The sequence below is a fragment of the Mesoplodon densirostris genome, chromosome 6 (assembly GCF_025265405.1).
Source record: "Mesoplodon densirostris isolate mMesDen1 chromosome 6, mMesDen1 primary haplotype, whole genome shotgun sequence".
Lineage (NCBI taxonomy): Eukaryota > Metazoa > Chordata > Mammalia > Artiodactyla > Ziphiidae > Mesoplodon > Mesoplodon densirostris.
Genome location: NC_082666.1, coordinates 83049329 through 83069499, shown reverse-complemented (window position 1 = coordinate 83069499; position 20171 = coordinate 83049329).

Here is a 20171-nt window from a genome sequence, read left to right as displayed (position 1 = left end):
ATTTTACATCTTATTTATGCCCTGTTATAGAAAGGAATTCAGGTAATGTGTGTTGAGCAAAGTGACAAAACTATCAGCTTTATACAATAATTCCAGTGTCTAAGGAATATATATCAAGGTATTTTGTCCCTATGAATTACAGTGCCAAGGCCCCCCGTATGGGCTTTGCTTTGTAGTGGGCTTGTTCATAATGCCTAAGCTGTTTGTGTTTGTAGAGGAGAGGAGATGAATGAGATATTAGAGCTGTGTGGGAAAATTCTCACTCTCAGCAAAAACTAGCCTATTTATAGGATAATCTTAAAGCATGAGGTATTCTTCATTCTGACCTTCACTGATACAAGAAAAAAATCAACGTAGATGGTTTTTCACGGAGGAAAGTGTAGATTTTCACTTTGGTGGCAATTGGGAGTTGTGTTTGCATCTTTTCTTATTAGAATGAGTTAAGAACAATGAGTCTCCAGTTTCATTTTTGTACCATGTCCTTACCCACTTCCTCAATTCCTTTTACCAGAGGATGTCACTCAATGCACCTTGAGATCTTGGCAATGAAAACATAGTACAGGTCCTTCAAATGCACTGGGCCAAGGTTCCCCAGGTCAGAACATAATGCATCACTCCCTAACGATGGCAGAAAGCTAAGAAGACTGTTTTCTTCCTGATCAAACACGGTACACTCAGGACCTAGTTTACGTGTTGAGGTAGGAAAAAGAAAAAAGCATAAGTGATGTAAATTAGAAGATTAGTTTGTTTATTTGTTTAATGTATCTCATATTATTTCTAAAGTGAATTATCATTCGACTTAGCAATGAAATAAAAATAAATAACTCACACTCAGATAGTACTGTAATCTGCTAAATTGACCCAACTACTTCAAAATCCTAGGTAATTACCACTGCTGGTGAGTTTGTGGGGAGAAAGGCAGAGGCTCATTCACCACCAAGGCAGCAGCACTTGGGACGGTCTTTTATGCCTCTTTTACCCACTTCTAGGAATTTATCCTATAAAAGTGATTCAAAGTGAGGCATAAAGCTATAAGCATTAAAATATTAATTGCCATATGACCTATGACTGTAGAAGAATTTAAATGAACTTGTGATTCAACCCACTAAATCGATTTAGTGGGTTGACTGCATAGAATATTATAAAGTCATTAAAAATAATTATGGATACCATGTAACAGTGTGAAAAATATTTATGATATGCTATTAATTGAAAAAGCAAAATATAAAGTTACTATGATTGCTATGATTACAACTACATAAAATATGTATGTGTTCAAAGACAAAGAAAACATAGAAAAATTATAAAATCTTTTGTGGTGGTCATAGTAAAGGTGAAATTTTCAACATTATTATTATTTTAGTGCCTTTAAAGTTATTAAAATTTTTTGAGTTGGGGGGAAAGATCTGAGTCAGCTAAATGAGCCTTGGATGAAATCAAGCAGTTACTTGACCTAAAGAAACATGCTCTCTCTCTCTCTCTCTCTCTCTCTCTCTCTCTCTCTCTCTCTCTCTTTAAATTTCCATTTTCTGGAGCAAAACTATCTGCATTCAAAACCAGACTCCGTCCTTGTAGGAAGAGATATTGGGTGAATTATTTATCCTATCAGGTCCTCAGTTTCCCATTTTTAAAACAGAAATAATAACCATACCTATCTCATAAAATTACTGTGAGGATTAATCATCTTATACAAGTATTTGGCCTGACACTTAGTAACTGCTTAATACTGGTTAACTATTACAATAATTTCAATAGAGCTGAAATGCCTTGGAAAACTTGGGACTAAGGTTACTGTAGGAAGCTGCTTAATTTAATTTTAAATTACAAATACTCCTTCATTTAGAGTGGTGGGATGCAGTAGGAAGTAAAAAAAGAGGGTAATTAAATGGAGGTGTCATTTGTATAATGTCAGCAGTTTCTTACACATCTGTAAACCAAAGCAGTTTCTTACACATCTGTAAACCAAAGATGGTTTACAGATAGACACCTGTAAACCAAAGATATTTTGATGGACCAAAATACTGAAGAAAACTTTTTGTAGGCTAATTTTTTTATTTTATTTATTTATTTATTTATTTGCTGTACGCGGGCCTCTCACTGCTGTGGCCTCTCCCATTGCGGAGCACAGGCTCAGCGGCCATGGCTCACGGGCCCAGCCGCTCCGCGGCATGTGGGATCTTTCTGGACTGGGGCACGAACCCCCGTCCCCTGCATCGGCAGGCGGACTCTCAACCACTGCAACACCAGGGAAGCCCTTTGTAGGCTAATTTAACCAAAAGTATGATCTAGGACAAGATAAACAAAAATGGAAATCTCTTTATATTCCATCTGGGAGCTGCTGAATAAAATTACAGAAGCAAATTACGCTCACAGACAGAAAATGCACGAATGCATTCTGGTTTGTCTCATTGCACTGCCTCTCTCTCCTCAAATCACTGTAATATGCAACCTTTCCTGATGACATTGATTAGCCTCACCTTACAATGTATAGTTCTGTTGATAGAAAGAGATTCACATCAAACATTTATCATCAAAGCAACTGGACAGTGTCGCAGAATTACGCATGGGAGATTGTTCTTTCTCAGCGATTTACAACCTGGTACTTTCCAGTAGTGTTCTACTTCTTCCTGAATTTATAGGACACAATGCTTAGGTCTGGGTGGATCATGTCATTAATCCCCTTGTCTCCAAAGAGTGGGCTTCAGACAATTAGGCTTTTCTTTTCTCCTGAAAGAGCAAGATACTATACTATCTTCTTAGGCCAGTGACCCCCTTCACTTATTCACTTAACAGAAACCTTTAGTGAAAAAGGGTGTGTGTGTGTCTGTGTGTGTGTGTGTATGTGTATGTGTGTGTCTGTGTTTTGGGGGAAAGGGGGAGGATGACACTGATATATAAGCAATTACATAAATCCATATATAATTTACCTCTTGGACTGGCAAAATTGTAAGAAGTTTGATGACATGCTCTGTTGGCAAGACTGTGGCAAATGGGCACATATATTTCTGGTGTGAGTATAAATTTGTACATCCTATATGGAGGGCTTTCAGCAATGGCCACAAAAATTATAAATGCATGTACCCTTTCAGTCAGAAATGCCATTAATGAAAATTTATTCTACAAGGAAACTTGCAACCTTGCAAAAGTTATTCATTGAAGCATTGTTGATAATACAAAAGATGAGGGGAAAAACAAACAAATGTCCATCATTACTATGCAACTTGGTAATAAAGAATGCGGGCACAAATAATAAGGAAAGATTTCTAACATCTGTTATCAGGTGGAAAAGTAGCATGCAAAACAATAAATATAACATGACATTTCTTGTAGAAAAGGAGGGAGGATAAGAAAATATATGTGAATTTGCTTACTTTTACATTAAAAACTCTGGAAAATACTTAAGGACCTAATAAAAAATTTTTACTTGGGGTGGCAGAGGCTGGGGGCAGAATTGAATAGATGAAGGACAGGAGTGGGAGGAAGAACAATAGAACTAGATTAGAAATTTTAATAGCCCTATTCAGAAAACAAATAATATTTATATGTAGAATTTATTCTCAAGTATGTAATGTCTCCCAAAAAAGTATCTTAAGTCACTATTCATTTGCTGCCCTAGATTATTCTATGAGCTCAAGGATTCAGTCCTTCACTGGTTTCTTTAGACATTCCTTATTAAGTGCCTATTATAGGTCTTGTATTGTGTGTGGTGCGACACATGAACCAGGAAATAATGGATATCCCCTTTCTAGCACCAAAGCACACTCAGATTCTGGTGCAAACTTCACTTGGTCCCTGACCTGATCTCAGCAGAGGCCTCTCTTGGTGGTGGTGGGGGGGACCCTGCAAGCAGCACGTGTAGGCTGCTGGACTCTCTCCTCTTCCTTGATGTCCAGGAGCACCTGGAGAGAAGAGTCATCAACAGAGGGGATTTCTGCATTTAGGAAGAGAACAAAAAGGGACCATTTCCAAAACTCCTGAGGTCAGGCTACCAAGTGAAGTCTGGGAACACCTTAGAGCCACCTGTAGACAAGCAGGACACCACAGTTGTCCAATCCTTCAAGAGCAAGGAAGGCAAATGAGAGCAGGTGCACAGGCCATGGCAGCCCCGCCATGCCCATGGGCACCCAGGGTAGCAGACATGGAGCCAGCTCTTCTAGGGTGCCCTTGCCTGCACGAGTCTGTGATGGTCCTCATTGCTTGTGGCTCTTTCCCTTAGAGTCCCTTCTCCCTTATCCATAGGACCATCTCATGGCCCTCAGTCCTAACGCAGGCTAAGGGATCCCCACTCCTTCTCTGCCTGAAACCTGCCCACTCCACAGTCATGCTACAGCTCAGCTGACACCCCACCAGTTACCACCCCACATCTGCCCCAGATACAGCCTAGACCCAGCTTCAATCCTCTTTCTTTCTTACTTGTCCTACTTCTACTCCACTGCTGATTAGGACCTGTGGAGTACCCTTCTATATGGCACTAAATGAGGTATGTCTATCACTCCCACTAAAATTGAACATCTTAACTGGTTCTTGTTGCAAAAGAAGTTGTCCATGGAGTTTACTCCCTTTTGTCCAAACATCTCAGTAATCCTTGAGTCCTCCCACTCCCAAGCTTCCTCAGCACTGTCTTGCCTTCTAAACCTGTTTGCTGGTTTCCATCTTCCTGGACATTTTACAACAAGTAGGGCTGGGAAGCACCTAGAGCACCACCTTTAAAAGAGACATATTTAACACTGGTGGGACCTGGATCATAGGACCCTAGCATCCCTGGCCCTGGTGTACCTTTAGGGTGAATCACTACGGACATCTCAGCCAAAGGGCAGATTGTACCCTCAAAGCCTTCTGAGTTTAAGAGCCAGAGCAACAAGGCTCTTGGGGAGATTGAATTGTCACCCAGGAAGCTTCTGTGTGAGGGGCCCGGCAAAGATTCTTCCAAGGAAGGACAAGTGGAAGGGTCTCAGGCATGGCCTGGAGAAGAGCCTCAAAAATAACATAATAAGGGGTTCTAAATTCTACCTGGTGATGGGTCTGGGGGCTGCCCTGAGAAGGAGGCAAGTAACTGGGTGAATCACTCAAGGAAAGACTCAGGGAATGAATTCTCAAGGGGCAAAGGTAGAACCAAGACCAGAGGCAACTGGATGACACCCAAGAGTCCATGTGGCAAGTGGCTGGGCAGATCCATCAGGGATGGGTCCCTGTGCTAAGCCTTCTCATGGCTTGCTGCCCACTCTACACTGGCCTCCAGGGAGCCTTGCCAGGAACCTAAGGACACCATCTCCATCTTTGGAGAGGTGTGTTTTATTGTCAACCAGCAAGTTCTCCTCCAACCACTCCTGAGATGAAAATTTGCTCAAAGAAATGTTTCCATCCAGTCTCAGCAACTCCATTAATTTTCACAAGAGCACATCCTTAGATGAGGATAGTCTCCGGTTTTTGTAATCAATGTTTACCTTCTCAGTTACATTTGTTTCTTCTAATGGGAAAGTGGCATCTTCTGTCTGTGTATTAATTTGAGTTGAGGTTTGCATTATCCCTGGGGCTTGGGCTTTTGAGAAGAAAGGGTCACCTTCAGATTTACCTGAGTGCCTGCCCTGATTTCTAAAGTCCAGCCAGGTGCATGGAGGGAGGTTGAGAGGGGCGTTGCATACCCATCACCATCCAGGATATTTTCATTTCTACCTGCTCACATGACGTTTGAGAATTTTCATCTAAAAATTCCACTAACCATGGAAACCTGAGCCAAAATAAGCCTGCTCTTTTCCTGTGGCCAAAAAACCAGGTTTGGGTTTCTTTAGGAATGCCAAAGGGCACCTAGGAGACTTGTGGCAGCTGCCTCCCCTACCTCCCCTGAGCATCAATCAGGCTCTGTTCCTTCCTTCTGTTAGAGAGGCTTGGGAGGGTGCTGATTCTTCAGGTTCTTCAGCCTGGGATGGAGCTTAAGGTGACAGTGATAGGACATGGCTGTTTCTCTCTATAGGTTGATTTCTTTCTCTTTTTTTTTAACATCTTTATTGGAGTATAATCGCTTTACAATGGTGTGTTAGTTGCTGCTTTATAACAAAGTGAATCAGCTATACATATACATATATCCCCATATCTCCTCCCTCTTGTGTCTCCCTCCCATCACCCCTATCCCACCCCTCTAGGTGGTCACAAAGCACCAAGCTGATCTCCCTGTGCTATGCGGCTGCTTCCCACTAGCTATCTATGTTACATTTGGTAGTGTATATATGTCCATGCCACTCACTTCGTCCCGGCTTACCCTTCCCTCTCCCCTTGTCCTCAAGTCCATTCTCTATGTCTGCGTCTTTATTCCTGTCTATAGGTTGATTTCTTATCTACCTTAACTTGTTTTAGATAATTTACATTTGTCACAGGGCAATTTACCAAGCTATTAATTGCTGGTTCCGACTCCCTGCAGAGGGGACTCCAGAAGAATGAAGAGTTAACTTTTTCTTTTCAATTTCTAGAAAGTATTGGGCTTCTGGCTTCAAGGATTGTTCATGGTTTTTATTTCTTCTGGTCCTAAACAAATTGTTAGGCACTTGTTATACATCCCCATCCAGGCTGTCTCATAGGACAGGAATTAGCTGGGGGTACCTGACAGGAAGGCAATGGAATCTGGTGGGGATTGCTGGGTTAGAAGAAGGGATGATACCTGAAGGTAGCAGGGGCTCCAGGGACTTGAGGAAGGAATGTGGAAAGGAGTTCCACAGGGGGAAGGGACCCAAGGAGGCCACAAGACTTCTGATAGGGCGAGTGGATGTTTTTGCTGGATTAAATGAGCAGGGCAATGTCATCTTTATCCCTAAAGGAAATGCACTCGTAATCACATTGTGTTTCTTGTGCAGTGTGTAAGTGTATTCGGGAGGCTTCTGAGGGCTTCTCAGGGTGCAGGGAGCTCTGCTTTTGAGGGGGCCTGAGACCAGTCTCCCTATACCAGCCCTTCCCAGGGGTGTACTGCACTGGGTCAAAAGGCGGGCACTACTAAAGTACAAAAACAAACCTACCAAATGCTAGATGCCACGTGAGGGGCAGCTCTGAGCTTATTGTGGGGTGTCTGTCTGGGGTAAAAATATCTATTGGACAGACTGGTGTTGGAAAGACCAAACTCATTCAACTTGTACTTTAAGATTGTTTCATTCCTCATGGTCTTTTTAATAAAACACTTGTGGAGTATCTATGGAGTGCCAGGCCCTGAACCTGGTACAAGGCCAGCTACATAAATTGCAGGGTCCTGTGCAAAACTGCAAATGTGGAGACCCTTATTGAAAAAGCAGGAAAAAGTTTCTCCTAATAGTACTAAAATACAAATGTTTTCCTGTCTTTGTGGTCTTTCAACTTCTTATGGTGTCTTTAATTTTGCTATTTAATGTCGTTCTAAATAAAGAAATATTAAATATGCTAAATTTTAGCATGAATTTTGCCATTTGTCTTCATATTTTGCAATTCCCCTCTTAAATACGAACACAAGAGCATTTAACTCACATGCGGAATCACAGAAATCACACCATTTGCATTCTGTAGCTCATACATGCGTATGTATTTTGTTCTTACCACAAGTGGAAATGCTTCACAAAAGTAACTTGACTGTTTTCATTCTGCTCCTTGATATGGTCACATTTGACCACCGCTCTACCTTCAGCTCACTGATGAGTAAGGAAGGACTCAAATGAAAAAGAACTGTGGGCTGTTCTACCCTTCCCTTTCCTACTGTCATCTTTTTCAGCACAAATAGTTGGTTAATATAGGAAAGTATCAATAATATCAATAAGACAGAGTATGACAGGGATTTGTTCATTTTCTGCAGCTACTGTAACCAATTACCACAAACTTACTGACTTAAAACAACACAGGTTTCTTATCTGACAGTTCTGGAGGTCAGAAGTCTGAAATGGGTCTCACTGGGCTCAAATCAAGGTATCAGCAGGGCTATGTTCCTTGTGGAGTCTCTAGGGAAGAATCTGGTCCTTCGCCTTTTCCATCTTTGCAAGGTCACCCTCCTTCCTTGGCTCGTGGCACCTTCTTCCATCTTCAAAGCCACCAAGTCCTTCTCATGCTGTCATCGATCTTTCTCTTCCGCTTTCACTCATAAGGACCCTTGTGATTACAACGGGTGCAGATAATCCAGGATAATCTCCCCATCTCAAGGTCAGCTGATTAGCACCCTTCATTCTATCTGCAATCTTAAATCTCTCTCTGCCAAGTAACCTCATATATTCAAGTTTACAGGTATTAGGATGTGGTCACCTTTGGGGTGGAAGATGAATCATCCTGCCTACCACAGGATTCTTTAGTGGTTCTCATTTCTTAGAATACCATTGCCATTTTTCTACATTCAAAACAAGTTCTGGTTCCAATGGAAAGCAAAGTGTGGCCTCTTGGATGGTCAGTGTTCTCACTTTGCCATAGATGTAACACATTTACCTTGTACTCACTTTTAGACTTGCTGAACTCCCATGCATCATGGGGCCACTGGAATTCTGTACTCATGGGGCACTGCACACACCATAAATGAATGGGGCAGCTAGGAAGTGGGGAACTACATGTGGCACGTGTCTTGTCTGCTCAACTGCATGCTCCATTGTCCCTCACAGAACATAAGTTCACTCACAGAACAGAGGTTCAAAGAAAAAATTATTAAGAAGTTCAAGATGGTGATAGCAAAGCTTCAAACCAAAGTCAGGGTCCTTCTGAGTACAGAGCCTTGTGAGGCTGCCCAGGACAGGCATCTAGGAAGCTGGCCCTGCCCTCATGACCTCTAGCAGCATTAATGACCAACCAAAACTAATTTTCAAAAAGTTGATGATAAAAGAGTAAGACTTGCAAATGGGACCTAACTAAACCTACAAGCTTATGCACAGCAAAGGAAACTATAAACGAAACAAAAAGACAACTTACAGAATGGGAGAAAATATTTGCAAACGATGCAACTGACAAGGGCTTAATTTCCAAACATTACAGACAGCTCATACAACTCAACAAAAACACAAACAACCCAGTCAAAAAATGGTCAGAAGACCTAAACAGACATTTCTCCAAAGAAGGCATACAGATGGCCAATAGGCACATGAAAAGCCACTCCACATCACTAATTATTAGAGAAATGCAAATCAAAACTACAAAGAGTTACCACCTCACACTGGTCAGAATGGCCATCATCTAAAAGCCTACCAATAATAAATGCTAGAGAGGGTGTGGAGAAGAGGGAACCTTCCTACACTGTTGGTGGGAATGTAAGTTGGTACAGCCACCATGGAAAACAATATGGAGGTTCCTCAGAAAACTAAAAATAGAATTATCATATGATCCAGCAATCCCACTCCTGGGCATGTATCCAGACAAAACTTAATTCAAAAAGGTACATGTGGGGACGTCCCTGGTGGCGCAGTGGTTAAGAATCCGCCTGCCAATGCAGGGGACATGGGTTCAATCCCTGGTCCAGGAAGATCCCACATGCTGCGGAACATCTAAGCCTGTGTGTCACAACTACTGAGCCTGCATTCTAGAGCCCGTGTGCCACAACTACTGAGCCCATGTGCCGCAACTACTGAGCCCACATGCTGCAACTACTGAAGCCTGTGCACCTAGAGACTGTGCTCTGCAACAAGAGAAGCCACCACAATTAGAAGCCCGTGCCCCACAATGAAGAGTAGCCCTGCTCACCACAACTAGAAAAAGCCCACATGCAGCAATGAAGACCCAATGCAGCCAAGAAAAAAAGATACATGCACCCCTGTGTTCATAGCAGCACTATTCACAATAGCCAAGACATGGAAACAACCTAAATGTCCACCAACAGATAAATGGATAAAGAAGATGTGGTACATACATACAATGGAATATTACTCGGCCATAAAAAAGAATAAAATAATGCCATTATCAGCAACATGGATGGTCCTAGAGATTATCATACTAAGTGAAGTAAATCAGAAAGAGAAAGACAAATACCATATGATATCACTTATATGTGGAATCTAAAATATGGCACAAATGAACCTATCTATGAAACAGAAACAGACTCATAGATATAGAAAACAGACTTGTGGTTGCCAAGGTTGGGGGTGGGGGGAGGATGGATTGGGAGTTTGGGGTTAGTAGATGCAAACTATTACATATAGAATGGATAAACAACAAGGTCCTACTGTATAGCACAGGGAACTATATTCAATACCCTGGGATAAACCATAACGGAAAAGAATATAAAAAAGAATGTATATATATGTGGATAATTGAGTCACTGTGCTGTACAGCAGAAATTAACATAACATTGTAAATCAACTACAGTTCAATAAAAAATAAATTTAAAAAAGAGTAAGACTTGGGCTTCCCTGGTGGTGCAGTGGTTGAGAGTCCGACGCCTGCCGATGCAGGGGACACGGGTTCGTGTCCTGGTGCGGGAAGATCCCACATGCCGCAGAGCGGCTGGACCCATGAGCCATGGCCACTGAGCCTGCGTGTCCAGAGACTGTGCTCCACAACGGGAGAGGCCACAACAGTGAGAGGCCCGTGTACCGCAAAAAAAAAAAAAAAAAAAAAAAGAGTAAGACTTGAATACAGTAACAGCAGAAACAGAATTATGATTTTTAGCATATTTCTTAATGATAAATTTTCACTCACAGACACACACACACACACCATCTCATACCATTTATTCATATTTAGCATGATTCACTCAAAAGTGCCACTTGTGGTTAAAGAGGAGAAATAAGTGGTTTTCATGATACCCTATGGGGTTTCTTTTCAAGTACAGTTGGGATCAGTTGTTAGTTGAGTAATTTTATAAAGTTTTAAATTGAAAATTATAAAAAATACGTAAGTACTATAGACTTCTAACTTTGAACTTAAAGTATATAAATCTATATTCATTGGCAATCATTTAATATAGGGTCATGGTCTTTCCTTTGAGTATGGGAACTATGATTAGAGTTCCAGATCCTTCTTCTATAAATCACATCCACAAGGAATAAACTACTATTTCCAATCTACTGCTTACTCTCTTTTTTATCAACTTCTTTAACGTGATGCAAGACACTAATGAAAATACTTATGGACACTTACACACCATTTTGGCACAATCTGAGTTCAGGATCCTTCTAGTTTTAAAATCCCCTCTTCAAACTTTAATAGTTGTTGTCTACACGTAAGTCATTAGAATCTCTTTACTTTGTGACTGGCCTTTATGGAGTCTTTCCAAAGTATTCAACTTTGTTTTGAAATGAATAATAACTTTTCTTTTTTATCACTTACATTTCATTGATTTATTTAATATTTAATTAAAGTCCTAATTATGTAAGTACAACTGGCATAAATATTTAATCAAATTATATCATTTGCTAAGTACAACTGCCACAGGAAGTTTAAGAAGAAAGTGAACTGACTTTGAGAAGCATGTGACTTAACTGGTGGGAGTGACAGTATGCAGGCTCCCAGGGATTAGCCAAATAGTCATGAACCCTCAGCACTGAATGGAAACCAGTCAGCAGGTTTTATGTGGATAATGGAAAATGTTATTTGATTTAGACATGTGGTTCAGGGAAATTGGTTTCAAAATACTTCATTTTAAAGGAATGCCCCCAAGAGATCCCATTTCTTTAGTTTCTTTACACCAAATTCAAGGGGGCTCAAGACGCCCCTTGTTTATTCACTGTCCTCTCAGATGTCATTTTCTCTGTAAGGCTCTCCCCTCCTCCCCCATGTATGGAATCAGTCATTCCCTCTGCTTCCTCTCTTATACAGTTATAGCGTTGATCACATTGTACTGGATTATTAGCCTTTCTGTCTCACTCCCTACTTAGAAGGTACTCCATGTATACTCCAGAACACATCTGGTCTCACAACAAGTAGCTGTGCTCTGAGATTCTCCTTTGTTAGTTATGCAGTCTTACTTTATTGAATAACTTGATTATACTGTCCATCATTCTTTGGATTGAATCTTTAATCTTTCACTAAATGATATTTTTAAAACTTGTTAATGTACGTACAGTGTTTAGAACAGTGCCTGGCACACAGTAAATTTGTTATGTGTTTGTTACCATTATCTTTTCACCTATATATGAACTTTCATCTTACATGTCTTTTTGAATATGTTTTCACTTCCAGTCAGCTTTTTTGTATTTTTAGGGATTGATCTGTAGGCATAAATTCAATTGTTAACTTGCTGGTATTCTAAGCACTTAACAGTTTCCACTGTAACTTATTATTACAGTAACCACTGTAATACTTTTGATTATAACATCATTTCAATGATCACTTATATTTTGGTGAGAAATGTAGAAAAGGTAGTATTATCAATTGGATAAATTGAAAGAAAACTGCATAGCAGCTTACCCCAAAGTATATAATGAAAGAAAATAGGCAGCTAGAATAAGAATTCCAAGTGATCTTTTCATTATTAGGCTCTGATTTATACAGGACCAAATCTTTCCCTTATATTAAGTGCCACAAAGAAAAGGGCATGTAAACTCTTTAATTTCAGTCCCAATATTTTGAGAAGAACTAACAAATTGTAATTTGAACTGTGACCCTAGACTAGAAGTATCCATCTAATTGCATTCTGCGACATTATAACTCAGTACACTTCGCTCCTTACACATCCTACATAAGCTAAATACTGAACCACCCTCCAACCTGTGTTTGCACCTGTGTTTGCCAGTTCTTGACTCTCCTGGCATTACCCTCTGATATGATATATTCTTTCATCTTGACCACATTTTAGGTTCCTCAGCCTGGAAATACTTCCCCAGTAACCCCAAACTGATCCAACTTATCAGAATCGTCCAGCCACTACAATGTTTTGAGAAGAAAATTTTACATCTATTTTGTCCTGTGAGGATAAAATCTACATCATGTCTCAAAGCTATACAACCACACATGGCAGCTCTGGATGCAGTGTCTATAGTGCAATAACCACACAATCCTTGCCCTTCCTTCTGTAACCAAGAATCCTGATGTTTGTTTTGTTTGTTTGTTCTTTACTTTTCAGAGCCATTGTTACCCTACAAGAACTGCAGAATGGTTTTAAGTCTTACTATCTGATGTTGACACTAGCTCAGCAAGAAGTCATGGTAGAAGGGAACAAAGGGATGACTGTGACTCAGACTAAGCAACTGGGAAGGAAGACATGGGAGTTAAGAAGCAGAACATGTTCCAAGAAGTAGGAACCTGACCAACACACTCTGTATGGTTCACAATTTTACCTCCCATGTGCTACTTGGCTTTTCAATTAGTCACAGTATCCATATTTTCAAACCCCAAACCAGAGGGCAGGCCAATGTAAGTCATGTAGAAAACAGGACAGAATATTTAAATCATGATTGGTCTATAAAATTTGGTGGCCATACATGTAGACCATTAGCCTAATTCTGTAGAGAAAAATAACTACTGGATAGGAAGAGTTAATTCCTGATTTGCATGTCGGTGGCAACCTTCTCTTTGCTTTTGTCTGTTTTGATCCACAATTACTTGAATTACTCTATGTTGCCTAGAGTAAGCACAACTTTCCATAGTTTTAATGAATCGAAGATGCAAAAATGATTATCTGTATGAGATTCTTCTCTGGGTCCTGTAGGTACCATACGTGCATAAATGTTTCGAGACTCTTGATTTGGCACTAATAAAAGAAATCCATGCCCTGATACATAACGTGGCAACACTGCAGACCCACAGCTATCTAGAGGGCATAGTAAGTGTAAGGTGGGGGTGGCAGTGAACCTTATTTTTTTCTCAGTACTTTGATGAAAATGGACAATGAAATTACCTTTCTTGAATTATTTAATGGCAGTAATTCTATCGTAGCTGCTTTGAGCCTCACAATACATTATCCTTCTTGGATAGCCATATTCTTTCTAAATTTTTCCATTCCTCCTCCCCCACCAAAACTCAGAACCTTTTTACCACTCTTATTACATGAGTTATCTGAACTGTCCTTTCATGAGTATAGGGGAGAAGACACAGTTGAAGCTGTCAGTTAGATATAGAAAGTAAGTTAGAGTCATTTTACCACAGTCTTGTGGAAATAGGGTGACCAGCTGTTTCTATTTTCCAGAGACTGAGGAGTTTCCTACGATATAGGACTTGCAGTGCTACACCCAACAAAGTCCTGAGTGAAGAGGGACAAACTAGTCATTACATTAAAAGTTTTAATAGCACGTTAAATCAAAATGGCAGGCAGATCCCTCCCTCTCACCTAAATCCAAGGACCTGACAAAAAAGATATTTTAAAATGACAAAATAAATCTATAACTGTTGAGAAAAACAAAAAAGAGGAAGAGGAAGGAACTCCTGAAAGATAGCCAAGATCAGATACAAAGATAAGCAAAAGCAGTTTAGAAAGCTTTACAATAGCTTAGAGGGAAAAAATATATGAAGGTAAAAGAGGTTTCGGGGTGCTCCAAAATGGAAATAAATGGAGATAAGAAAGTAGAGAAAATTCCAAGGCAATAATTAGGGTAAATATTTGGGGATGTACACTCAAAAAAGCTAAGCCATTTTCCCCTTTCACACCTTTGCCAATTTATATTAAACATTAAACTGCAGTCATATATAGCAACAGGCTAAAGTAGGAAACATGGGCAGTGAGGCCAGAGAGAGAAGGCAGTGCTCCAAGAAGCAACTGAAGAAAACCCATACCCTAAAGACAAATACTAAACTCAAATCTTAAAATAATTATAGTACACACACACACACACACACACACACACCCCTATCTATCTATATCTATCTACCTATGTATCTGTTTATACACATACATACACACATATATATCCTAAATCAAGGATGTTACTTAATAGGAAAACAATAGAGGCATTCCAATTAAGGACACAGACAGGGCAAGAATGCACACTAACCCCATAACTATTTAACATGATATTACAGTCAATGCAATCAGACAAGATAAAACAATTGGAACCATGATGGAAAATAAATTATCTATATTTATAGATGGCATGATAATATATCTGGAAAACCCTAAAGAATCAATGATAAAACTAATTCAAACAATAAAAGCAAGATATAAAATTAACATGAAAAAATTAATAGCTTGCCTATACATGAATATCTAGATAGAAGAACTAATGAAAGAGAAACTCTATTTACAGTAGCAACAAAATGAACTTAACAACAAAAAATTTAGAAATAAACTTAACAAACATTGTTCAAAATCTTTGTAAAGAACACTATAAAAAAGCATCCTTCCTTCCAGCTTGTTCTCTTTTGGGCCTCTCAACATCATCAAGATATCCATTCTCTCTCAGTTAAAATACCAGGAAGCTTTTTTTCTAGCACTGAACAACTTGATAATTAAGTTCATATCAAATAATAAACAATAATATAATGAGGGAAATGCTTAAAACGAAGAGCTAGAGAGAGGACTAGCCCTACCAGATATTAAGAATTATAAAGCCACAATAATTAAAGTAATGATACATGGAAAGATGACCAGACTAATGGAATAGAATAGAAAGTCTAGAAATAGACTCAGCATCATATGGAAACCTAGTGTATAGAAAAGATGATAGTTCATGTCACTGACTGAAATATAGACTTTTAAAAAAATGATGTTGGAACAAAAGGATAGCCATCTGAAAAAGATAAAACTTTAAATTAGATCCATTCCTCACATCATATGTAAGAATAGAATCCAAGTTAATTGAAGATCTAAATGTAAAATTAAGCAAGCAAACAAAAACCAAAAAATCTTTATAATAGAAGAAAACATAAGTGGATTCCTCCATAATTTTGGTGTAGGGAAAGGCTTTCTAACCATGACTCAAAGTGCAGATGTAATAAATGATGACAAATTTAACTACATAGATTGGACCTTGCTGCAGCAGCACAGGATGTCGTTTCCTTCCTGCTTTCCCTCTTGAGCACAGAACTTCTGCCCTAATAGAACTGGTTATTAAACAAGTACCAGCACATCACTGTTGATACCTTCTCCCAAGTTATATGTTTCCTTCACTGGGATTAGCACTTCATATCAGGAAGTGGATCAAAAACGATCTTGCTGACCAGAGGACAGACAGCAGAAGCAAGAAGAATTACAATCCTGCAGCCTGTGGAACAAAAATCACATTCACAGAAAGATAGACAAGATGAAAAGGCAGAGTGCTATGTACCAGATGAAGGAACAAGATAAAACTCCAGAAAAACAACTAAATGAAGTGGAGATACGCAACCTTCCAGAAAAAGAATTCAGAATAATGATAGTGAGGATGATCCAGGACCTCAGAAAAGAATGGAGGCAAAGATTGAAAAAGATGCAAGAAATGTTTAACAAAGACCTAGAAGAATTAAAGAACAAACAAACAGAGATGAATAATACAATAACTGAAATGAAAACTAAACTAGAAGGAATCAATATCAGAATAACTGAGGCAGAAAAACGGATAAGTGACGTGGAAGACAGAATGGTGGAATTTACTGCTGTGGAACAGAGTAAAGAAAAAAGAATGAAAAGAAATGAAGACAGCCTAAGAGACCTCTGGGACAACATTAAATGCAACAACATTCGCATTATAGGGGTCCCAGAAGGAGAAGAGAGAGAGAAAGGACCCAAGAAAATATTTGAGGAGATTATAGTCGAAAGCTTCCCTAACATGGTAAAGGAAATAGCCACCCAAGTCCAGGAAGCACAGAGACTCCCATACAGGATAAACCCAAGGAGAAACATGCCGAGACACATGGCAATCAAATTGGTAAAAATTAAAGACAAAGAAAAATTATTGAGAGCAGCAAGGGAAAAATGACAACATACAAGGGAACTCCCATAAGGTTAACAGCTGATATCTCAGCAGAAACTCTACAAGCCATAAGGGAGTGGCGTGATATACTTAAAGTGATGAAAGGGAAGAACCTACAACCAAGATTACTCTACCCAGCAAGGATCTCATTCAGATTCGATGGAGAAATCAAAAGCTTTACAGACAAGCACAAGCTAAGATAATTCAGCACCACCAAACCAGCTCTACAACAAATGCTAAAGGTACTTCTCTAAGTGGGAAACACAAGAGAAGAAAAGGACCTACAAAAATAAATCCAAAACAATTAAGAAAATGGTCATAGCAACATACATATTGATAATTACCTTAAACGTGAATGGATTAAATGCTCCAACCAAAAGTCACAGACTTGCTGAATGGATACAAAAACAAGACCCAACTATATGCTGTCTACAAGAGACCCTCTTCAGACCTAGGGACACATACAGACTGAAAGTGAGGGAATGGAAAAAGATATTCCATGCAAATGGAAATCAAAAGAAAGCTGGAGTAGCAATACTCATATCACATAAAATAGACTTTAAAATAAAGACTGTTACAAGAGACAAGGAAGGACACTACATAATGATCAGGGGATCAATCCAAGAAGAAGATATAACAATTATAAATATATATGCACCCAACATAGGAGCACCTCAATACATAATGCAACTGCTAACAGCTATAAAAGAGGAAATGGACAGTAACACAATAATAGTGGGGGACTTTAACACCTCACTTACACCAATCGACAGATCATCCCAAACGAAAATAAATAAGGAAACAGAAGCTTTAAATGACACAATAGACTAGATAGATTTAATTAATATTTATACTACATTCCATCCAGAAACAGCAGATTACACTTTCTTCTCAAGTGCACACGGAAAATTCTCCAGGATTGATCACATCTTGGGTCACAAATCAAGCCTCAGTAAATTTAAGAAAACTGAAATCATATCAAGCATCTTTTCTGACCACAACGCTATGAGATTAGAAATGAATTACAGGGAAAAAAACATAAAAAACACAAACACATGGAGGCTAAACAATATGTTACTAAATAACCAAGAGATCACTGAAGAAATCAAAGAGGCAATCAAAAAATACCTAGAGAAAAATGACACTGAAAAGAAGACAATCCAAAACCTATGGGATGCAGTAAAAGCAGTTCTAAGAGGGAATTTTATAGCTATACAAGCCTACCTCAAGAAACAAGAAAAATCTTAAATAAACAATCAAAACTTACACCTAAAGAAACTAGAGAAAGAAGAACAAACAAAACCGAAAGTTAGCAGAAGGAAAGAACTCATAAATATCAGAGCAGAAATAAATGAAATAGAAAAAAAGAAAACAATAGCAAAGATCAATAAAACTAAAATCTGGTTTTCTGAGAAGATAAACAAAATTGAATAAAGCATTAGCCAGACTCATCAAGAAAAAGAGGGAGAAGACTCAAATCAATAAAATTAAAAATGAAAAAGGAGAAGTTACAACAGACACCGCAGAAATACAAAGCATCCTAAGAGACTACTACAAGCAACCTTATGCCAATAAAATGGAGAACCTGGAAGAAATGGACAAATTCTTAGAAAGGTATAACCTTCCAAAACTGAACCAGGAGAAAATAGAAAACAAGAACACACCAATCACAAGTAATGAAATTGAAACTGTGATTAAAAATCTTCCAACAAACAGAAGTCCAGGAACAGATGGCTTCACAGGTGAATTCTATCAAACATTTAGAGAAGAGCTAACACCCATCCTTCTCAAACCCTTCCAAAATATAGCAGAGGGAGGAACATTCCCAAACTCATTCTACGAGGCCACCATCACCCTGATACCAAAACCAGACAAAGATACTGCAAAAAAGGAAAATTACAGACCAATATCACTGATGAATATAGATGCAAAAATCCTCAAAAAAATACTAGCAAACAGAATCCAACGACACATTAAAAGGATCATACACCATGATCAAGTGGGGTTTATCACAGGAATGCAAGGATTCTTCAATATATGCAAATCTATCAATGTGATACACCATATTAACAAACTGAAGAATAAAAACCATATGATCATCTCAATAGATGCAGAAAAAGCTTTTGACAAAATTCAACACCCATTTATGATAAAAACCCTCCAGAAAGTGGGCACAGAGGGTACCTACCTCAACATAATAAAGGCCATACATGACAAACCCACAGCAAACATCATTCTCAATGGTGAAGAATGGAAAGCATTTCCTCTAAGATCAGAAACAAGACAAGGATGTCCACTCTCACCACTATTATTCAACATAGTTTTGGAAGTCCCAGCCACAGTAATCAGAGAAGAAAAAGAAATAAAAGGAATACAAACTGGAAAAGAAGAAGTAAAACTGTCACTGTTTGCAGATGACATGATACTATACATAGAGAATCCTAAAGATGCCACCTGAAAACTACTAGAGCTAATCAATGAATTTGGTAAAGTAGCAGGATACAAAATTAATGCACAGAAATCTCTTGCATTCCTATATACTAATGATGAAAAATCTGAAAGAGAAATTAAAGAAACACTCCCATTTACCATTGCAAGAAAAAAAAATACCTAGGAATAAACCTACCTAGGGAGAAAAAAGACCTGTATACAGAAAACTATAAGACACTGATGAAAGAAATTAAAGATGATACCAACAGATGGAGAGATATATCATGTTCTTGGATTGGAAGTATCAATATTGTGAAAATGACTATACTACCCAAAACAATCTACAGATTCAATTCAATCCCTATCAAATTACCAATGGCATTTTTTACAGAACTAGAACAAAAAATCTTAAAATTTGTATGGAGACACAAAAGACCCCGAATAGCCAAAGCAGTCTTGAGGGAAAAAAATGGAGCTGGAGGAATCGGACTCCCTGACTTTAGACTACAAAACTACAGTAATCAAGACAAGATGGTACTGGCACAAAAACAGAAACATAGATCAATGGAACAAGATAGAAAGCCCAGAGATAAACCCATGCACCTATGGTCAACTAATCTATGACAAAGGAGGCAAGGATATACAATGGAGAAAGACAGTCTCTTCAATAAGTGGTTCTGGGAAAACTGGACAGCTAGCTACATGTAAAAGAATGAAATTAGAACACTCCCTAACACCATACACAAAAATAAACTCAAAATAAATTAGAGACCTAAATGTAAGGCCGGACACTCTAAAACTCTTAGAGGAAAACATAGGAAGAACACTCTTTGACATAAATCACAGCAAGATCTTTTTTGACCCACCTCCTAGAGTAATGGAAATAAAAACAAAAATAAACAAATGGGACCTAATGAAACTTAAAAGGTTCTGCACAGCAAAGGAAAGCATAAACAGGACGAAAAGACAACCCTCAGACTGGGAGAAAATATTTGCCAACGA